A 7,418-nucleotide genomic window follows, 5' to 3' on the forward strand; every position below is an offset into this window, starting at 1 on the left:
GCTGAGGTAGCTGAGGTAGCAGAGGTAGCTGAGGTAGCTGAGGTAGCTGAGGTAGCTGCTTTACTGAGGTAGCAGAGGTAGCTGCTTTACTGAGGTAGCAGAGGTAGCTGCTTTACTGAGGTAGCTGCTTTACTGAGGTACCTGAGGTAGCTGATTTGCTGAGGTACCTGAGGTAGCTGATTTGCTGAGGTAGCTGCAGGGTTGCCAACTTTTGAAGATCGCTTGGAGTGAGATTTGAACCTGGAGGAGGTGGCGAGTGTAAATTGCGGGGGTGGCGAATGTATGAATGGACACAAATTAAGTGTTATATCGCGATCTATCGATCACCGGTGGTTGGCGCCAGAGCGAATAGGCAAATAAACTAGATTTTTTTTTTCGACGTGAGATATCGCAAGTGTGGCGTGAGAGCGTGTGAAGACGGTCAAATACGTGTGTCTCACGCATTGAGGTAGCTCACCAGAGTTGGCAACCCTGTAGCTGATTTGCTGAGGTAGCTGAGGTAGCTGATTTGATGAGGTAGCTAGAGTTAGCGTGTCCAAATGCTTCCAGCAGTCTGCTTCAGTATGCAAAAAGCCTTTATGCGGACACTAAAATGATTGTTACTTTAACTGTTGCTTTTATGTATTTCACTATAAAAGATCCACAACATTAATGTGTTTAAACTGTCTGCCTGTCTGCTCCATCAGTAATGTGTAATTGTGCTAATGCTCCCCTATTTGTGGTGGGAATGTAGTTGTTCATGAGCGGTCACTTTACAACACATGGCAGAACACACACACACACACACACACACACACACACACACACACATGGGGAAAAAAAAACTTTGAAAACAGTATTAGGCTTTTCAGTATTGTGCTTCTTATCAGAACGCCCACCTTTTTTTCTTTGGCACAGAATTTTCCCATGAGCCTCTGCACTGTGGTTTTAAGAGATAGATTAGGTTTACTTTCAAGGAAATGAAATGGGGCATGAAAGAGGTGCATGATGGGGGATTATCGGCCTTACAATAATACAGACCTGTGATGAGTTTAACAGGCAGCAAGTTGTTAGAGGTACTTTCTAATGTTCTAATTAATGTGATAAATTACTACATGATGAGTATTTTTGGATGTTAATGACCACAGTATGTATAGACATGTATTTTGAATAAAAGTATGTTTTACCTACATAAGTAGAGTGATTGTGTTCTGTATGCTGAGATTTTATCCTTTTTGCACTGTGTGTCTGTGTTCATGTATGCATGTGTTTGTTCGTGTGTGTGTGTTCGTGTGTGTGTGTTCGTGTGTGTGTGTTCGTGTGTGTGTGTGTGTGTTCGTGTGTGGTGAGGTGCTGTCAGTAGGTTAATGGCAGCAGGAGTTCTCCTCAAGAGAACCTCCTGTGGTTCAGTCATGATGGTCTTCTTCTCACATGTAATCACTCCACTATAATTAGCTCCTAATTACACCCTGTGCTAAAACAATATGCTTCAAATAATTTCTATTATCCACAGACTACAGGATCGAAGAAAAAACTCAACTACATGCTAATTTGACAAATCTGAAGTACACAGTGCACTCTGTAGGTAATTGGACACTGACATTTTGCTGTTTTTGCATTGTGCTCTTAACACTGGAATTAAAAATGAACCGGTGGCAGTGATGGTTAAAGAGTAGAGAGTCAATCTGAAGAGATTTAGGGGCATCTGTGCTGGCTGAGACGTTTGGCCCCTTTATGCAGTTTCCCAATTTCAGGGTACTACAAGTAATTGAGAACTGGCTGTCCAGTGATTTGACCAGCTGGGTATGGCTGGATCATCTTCTGTGGCCTTCCGTGGCCGTCTACAAGATTTATCTCCATCACATTGAGACACACGTTTGAGCAGCAACAAACCCCTGAACGTGTGACAGCCAAAGTGACTTACTGGAGGGCGTTTTTAACAGTTCCAATGCTGAATGTTCTAGTATCGCCAAACCAAATGTTTTAGTCACCAAGACAAGACTGAGCAAGCCCTCAACAGGCCCTGGAAGAATCTCATAAAAATGGATTACAGACCTGGTGGAGTTACTTCTCCTGAAATGGGTAATAAAGGCCATGGATCCCAGACTCTTTACCTAATGTAGATATCAACTGATGTGTAATTATGCTTTAGTTAATATTCTGTGCATTCACCTCATTGTCATTGTTTAATTACATATGCAGCATGCAGGAATGCAGACAAAACTGTAAAAGACGGGTCAGTGTCTCTTTACGCGCTACACAGGAACATAATTTTCCCATGTTGGAATCAAACAATTAAAATTTCAAAATGGTTCCAATAATGCCCTGTAGTGCAATGCCGGGCTGATGCGACACCTAAACGCTTTCTACTGGAATCATAATTTCATTTTCCAAGTAGTCTCGAAGCACTAATTGCCCGTAATTTCGGGGTCCTGTCTTTGTGGGTGTGCACGGAGTGTCACCACGGCACCACGTACAAAAGCCCAGTGGAACGGGAGCTCCATGCTAATGAGGTAGCGGAAGGTGCCGCACGACAATTACAGCCGGGCCCGGAAAGATGTCTTCCGTAATCATAGTCATAATGCAGCCGTAGCTGGGTTATAACTGCTAACAGGCATCCTTTATGATATAGCTTAAGAACCTTTTTAATTGCAGGCTACATGCGATGAGTCCTAACGAGCTTGGCCTTCAACCAACGCGCTGAAGAAGTGTGTGAGGGTTTTGGAGCTAGCATCACCCAGACGCTGTACTCCATAGCGTTTTCACATTAGATGGCTTCACAATTCCTCTGTAATTGTATTCATCGTTGGCTTCGAGTGTTATGACCATATAATAATGCGATGGGGCTGTGTTTCCTGCATTTCTGCGCTACATTTCTGCGCTACATTTCGCGGTCTTCGAGACCAAGCTGGAAGTCTTTCGCGAGGAGACGTTGATCCAGACCTGACAGACTACTACTGTCTTACATATTAATGCGATTTCTGCCTCGTTAGCTCTGTTTCCGCAGCTATGCTGCATCTAATCTCCTGCAGTGAGGGAGGGAGAGTGACCTACGAGCAACGGAAGAAAATGAAAACCAGCGGAGGGCCAGGCCAGGATAGCGTGGCAGCATGCACAGGGGCCTGGGGGGCTGGTGCCGTGGTGACGGCCCTGCTTTGAGGCGTTAGCGAGCTGCTAAAGCAGTCTCTGAGCACAAGCCACCACGGCCGCTAAGCTGCTATTAACACGCTGCTGCTCTGGCCACACCATAAGCTCGGTGACATTTTCCAGGCCTCTGAAATGTTGATCGAGGCTGTCCGGCAGTCAAACTCCCCGCTTGTTAAGAGTTCGTGGTTTGAGTGGGCACCGAAGGAGACTGATAGAGGTACCATATGTTTACCATTGATGTCATATCCTGTTTCGTTAAAGGGCAAAGAAGGTTTTGTTGCTGTTTTTTTAAACTTGACTCTCGCACTCATAACACGTATAAATCAGATGCATTTGGATCAGATATCTGTCTTCATATGTGAAATATGCGAGGTTTACCCCAAATGGTATCATTTTAGTTTGGTTAAAATTTTTATTTTGACACATTAAATAATGTTGTTGGACTTGGAGAGAACATGCGTCTTGTGCTCGTTTCAGTGAAGTAACGTCATACCTAAGTGGTGATCAGAGCCGTGAATGTCAAATAAAGCATCAGTGTCGGGCTTACATGGCAATTCTCAGTAAATGCCAAAGGAGCCAAACACAACTAATACCTCCCAGTGTAAATTCTCTTCTTGAATCTCTTCCTGTTTTTTTTTTCTTTTCTGTATTGTAAATTCTAAATGTGTATGTCTGTCTTAATATACTTGGTATTTGTCTTATACACAGAATTTGGCACGTTTACATCTGAGAGAGCAGAAATCCTTTTGCCCAGAAAGTACATAATTTGTCTCAGCGCTGCTATGCAGCTGCTGGGTCCTCTCTTCTCCTCTGCTCTTTTCTCCTCTCTTATCTTCTCTTCTCCTCTCTCCTTCCCATTCCTGTCTCCCCTTCTTCTTTCTGTCTCTTTCTCCAACTCTCTCGCTCCGTCTCTCCTCTGGATCGATCGCGAGGCCACTCGGCTGGCTGAGCTCATTAAGGACTATTCTACGCTTCCTCGTAACGCGCCGGTTGGGCTTGGCACACCCTCAGGCTGGGCAGATCGAGAGGCAGCAGCAAGCAGCCACTAAACCACCCCCATATAATTCAAAGCGCAACTGCCTTGACGTTTCGACCCCAACGCTGGCCCTCCAAGTGACGACGTTCCTGAGAGGGAAGGGTTCGGAAAACAGGCCTCTCTTTGTACTCGGAATTGCTGCTCGCCCGTCCTGTAGTGCCTGATCGCAGAGATCTGCAGCACTTTGAGGGTTGTTGGTTCGTGCCGATCCCTCGAAAAAGCAAATCTTGGGGAAGGCGTCTGCATGGTGCTTCCTGAGGGTCGCAGGCGTTGAAGTGTCGAAATTATTTATGAGTGCCGAGTTGTGTGCAAATGCTGGAAAATTGGACGGCACTTGGGGGATTCATCTTTTAAAACTGCAGACAACACGCAGGATTTAATTAGAGCTGTTAAGACCCAAGAGTGTCAGTCTCACTGTTTCTCGCACATACACACACTCATTCTCTCTCTCAGTTTAAATGCAAATCATCCATATTTACTAAACTACTAACATGCATAATGCAGGCTGTGGGCAAGTGTGTGTATGTGTGTGTGTGTGTGTGTGGTCAGAGAGGGGTTTCCCAAATCCACCAGGATATGCCTTGGTGTGAGTATGAAGACATTAAGTCAAGACACAAGGTTTGGACCACCCTGTCCTATGACACAGAGCCCTGGGCAAGACAACTTAGAATGCCACCATCTTTCACCGATTCAGAAAAATCAATTGAAAAGCACACTAGTTTTGAAGAGCAACCCCAGGTGGGTGTGTTTGTGTGTGTGTGTGTGTGTGTGTGTGTGTGGCAATATGTTCCCTTTTTCCATAGTTGCCTCAAAAAGGCAACAAACTGGCTCCTATTTTCAGAAAGCATCACCCTTCCTTGTGTGTATGTCGCTATGGTAACAGGATCTTACAACCCAAAAACCAGTCAGAACCCTCTAGATGAGGCATGACACTCCAGTACTTCTGTTCCTTTCATTTCAACATGCATTTCCACACTGTTTTATGATATTAGAGACATAGAGATCGAAATGAAGTCACTTTTCATTTTAAAAATCAGCAGTTATAGGTATACTGAGGGCAGAGGTTCTAGATATATACAGGGTAGAGGTTCTAGGTATCCACAGAGCCGCGGTTGTACGCAACCGCAGTTCTTTCGGCTGTAGCATTGAACATCGAAGCCCAAATATCCCACTGTTGTTCATATATTCGTCTAATGTAAACTCAGCAGACGTCTGGAAGGCTCCGATCCGAGCACCTGTGTGCGTGTGTTGCGTGAGGCGAATGCAGAAACCTCTCCTGCAGCTAAGCACACTCCTCTGTGTACTCTCAATCAAGACCCCCGTCAAGAGGAAGACCCGCAAGAGCCCTCGTGGCCAAATCACACACCCACTCCACACAGTCCTCCAGCGGGCCAAGCATGTGCACATGCACTAATGGGCGAGCAGGACCGGGACTGTGTGAGCGTGTGAGGAGGCAGGTGTCTCACACCACCAGTGGCAACACACAAGCAGGCCGTGCCAGACCGGGCCAAACAACAGTCGTCTTTGACCGCTTTTGAACACACTGATGCATTTTGGACCGACTTGCCATAGATTTGCACATGAGATTTAATTTCAGAATGTTCAGAGCAGGTAGGGGCCATGAGGTTGTACAATGTGTGTGTGTGTGTGTGTGTGTATTGTGAGAGCAACTACACCTACACTTCAAAAAGGTGACAATACACGGCTGTGACATCCTCATTCAGGTCTCACCTGGCGTCATCCATAAATAACATCGCAAAGGCTAACCAGCACAGATCACAGTATGGAGCGCAACAAGGTTTAAAGGCTCTCACTGTGCTCTGTGAGTACACAAGAGAGCGTGTGTGTGTGTGTGAGTGTGTGTCTGTGCATGTGTGTGTGTGTGTGTGTGTGTTCTTTCTGGAGGAGCTCAACAGAAGTTCCAGGAACATCACATGGACCTTTGGACTGTCCATATGTATGTGTACACGCACACACACACACACACACACACACACACACACACACACACACACAACAACGCATACATAGACCTACTTCTCCCGACAAATCTATAATGTAATCAGTACATGTTCAAAACCAGTGACTCTCTAAGCTCGACTACCAGCAACCGGATATTAAATATCACCCGTTACAAATCTTTGCATTCCACCAAGTAGCACAATGGTGGTGGTTCTCCAGCGGATGTGTGGAAGTTCTGAATGATGGTCCTGCACTGACTGTTATTTCAGTACGACCACAGGAAATGCCTTCACTCGCAAGACACACACTGCTACAGTATCTTTTTCCACCCAGCATCAGTAATGTGGACATTTTATATACAGTGTGTGTATATATATATATATATATATATATATATATATATATATATATATATATATATATATATTATAATCCTATATACAGTGTATATAGGATTAATGGACACTTTGACTTATGAGGTGCTCATTCTAAATGAAGTATCACTAGAGAAATCTCACCCTCACGTCCATAATCCGAGGATTACAGCGGGTGAGAGAGACAGAGAAAAAAGCTAATTCTGCATGAGCTCATTTTTAAGAGAGTTGACCTCTACACCAACGCATATTACCTTTCACCCTCTATCCCATGGTGCACCTGGGTTAGGCACCTCTGATTCCAGGACACGTAAGGGATTAAGGTGATGGATGGAAACGTGGAGTGCAAAAGAGATGATGAGCGTTTTTGCAGGCTGAGTTAGACGTGTTAATAAACCCAGAAGACAGGTGTGACAACTCTGAAGGTGAGAGCACTGAAGTTCGCCTGACTGAAGTATCGTATGACAATCAAAGCCACAAGCAAAAGAAACGACTACTATCTGTCAGTGTCTGGAGTAACGCTGGTGTTTTCTCTTAAAGATTTTTTAAAAGTTGCGTTCGGCAGACTGTGGCCGATCAACTGGATCTGTCAAACAACTGAAGCAGTTAACGATCAGCATGAACATACAGGAGAGCCTGCGACACGAGCAGCACAAAAACCAATGCAGTCTCCGCGTCCACGCCACGTACATTCAATAGCGTTCAGATCAATATCGGCTCTAATTGAGAAGCTGATTTGTCGCTTTCCGAGATCAGTAAGTAATAGAACCAAACACCAGTGCTGGACGCGAGTGTTCTCACTTCGTCGTGAGGGAAGAGTGTTTAGTTTTTTCCTCCTGCGATGTTGTGCCCTGGAGTAAATCCATCCTTCACGCGAAAACTACACCTTTCTATCTTTCCCTCCCGTTATCGCTCCGTGT

Source organism: Brachyhypopomus gauderio, chromosome 4 (assembly GCF_052324685.1).
Source record: "Brachyhypopomus gauderio isolate BG-103 chromosome 4, BGAUD_0.2, whole genome shotgun sequence".
Taxonomy (NCBI): Eukaryota; Metazoa; Chordata; class Actinopteri; order Gymnotiformes; family Hypopomidae; genus Brachyhypopomus; species Brachyhypopomus gauderio.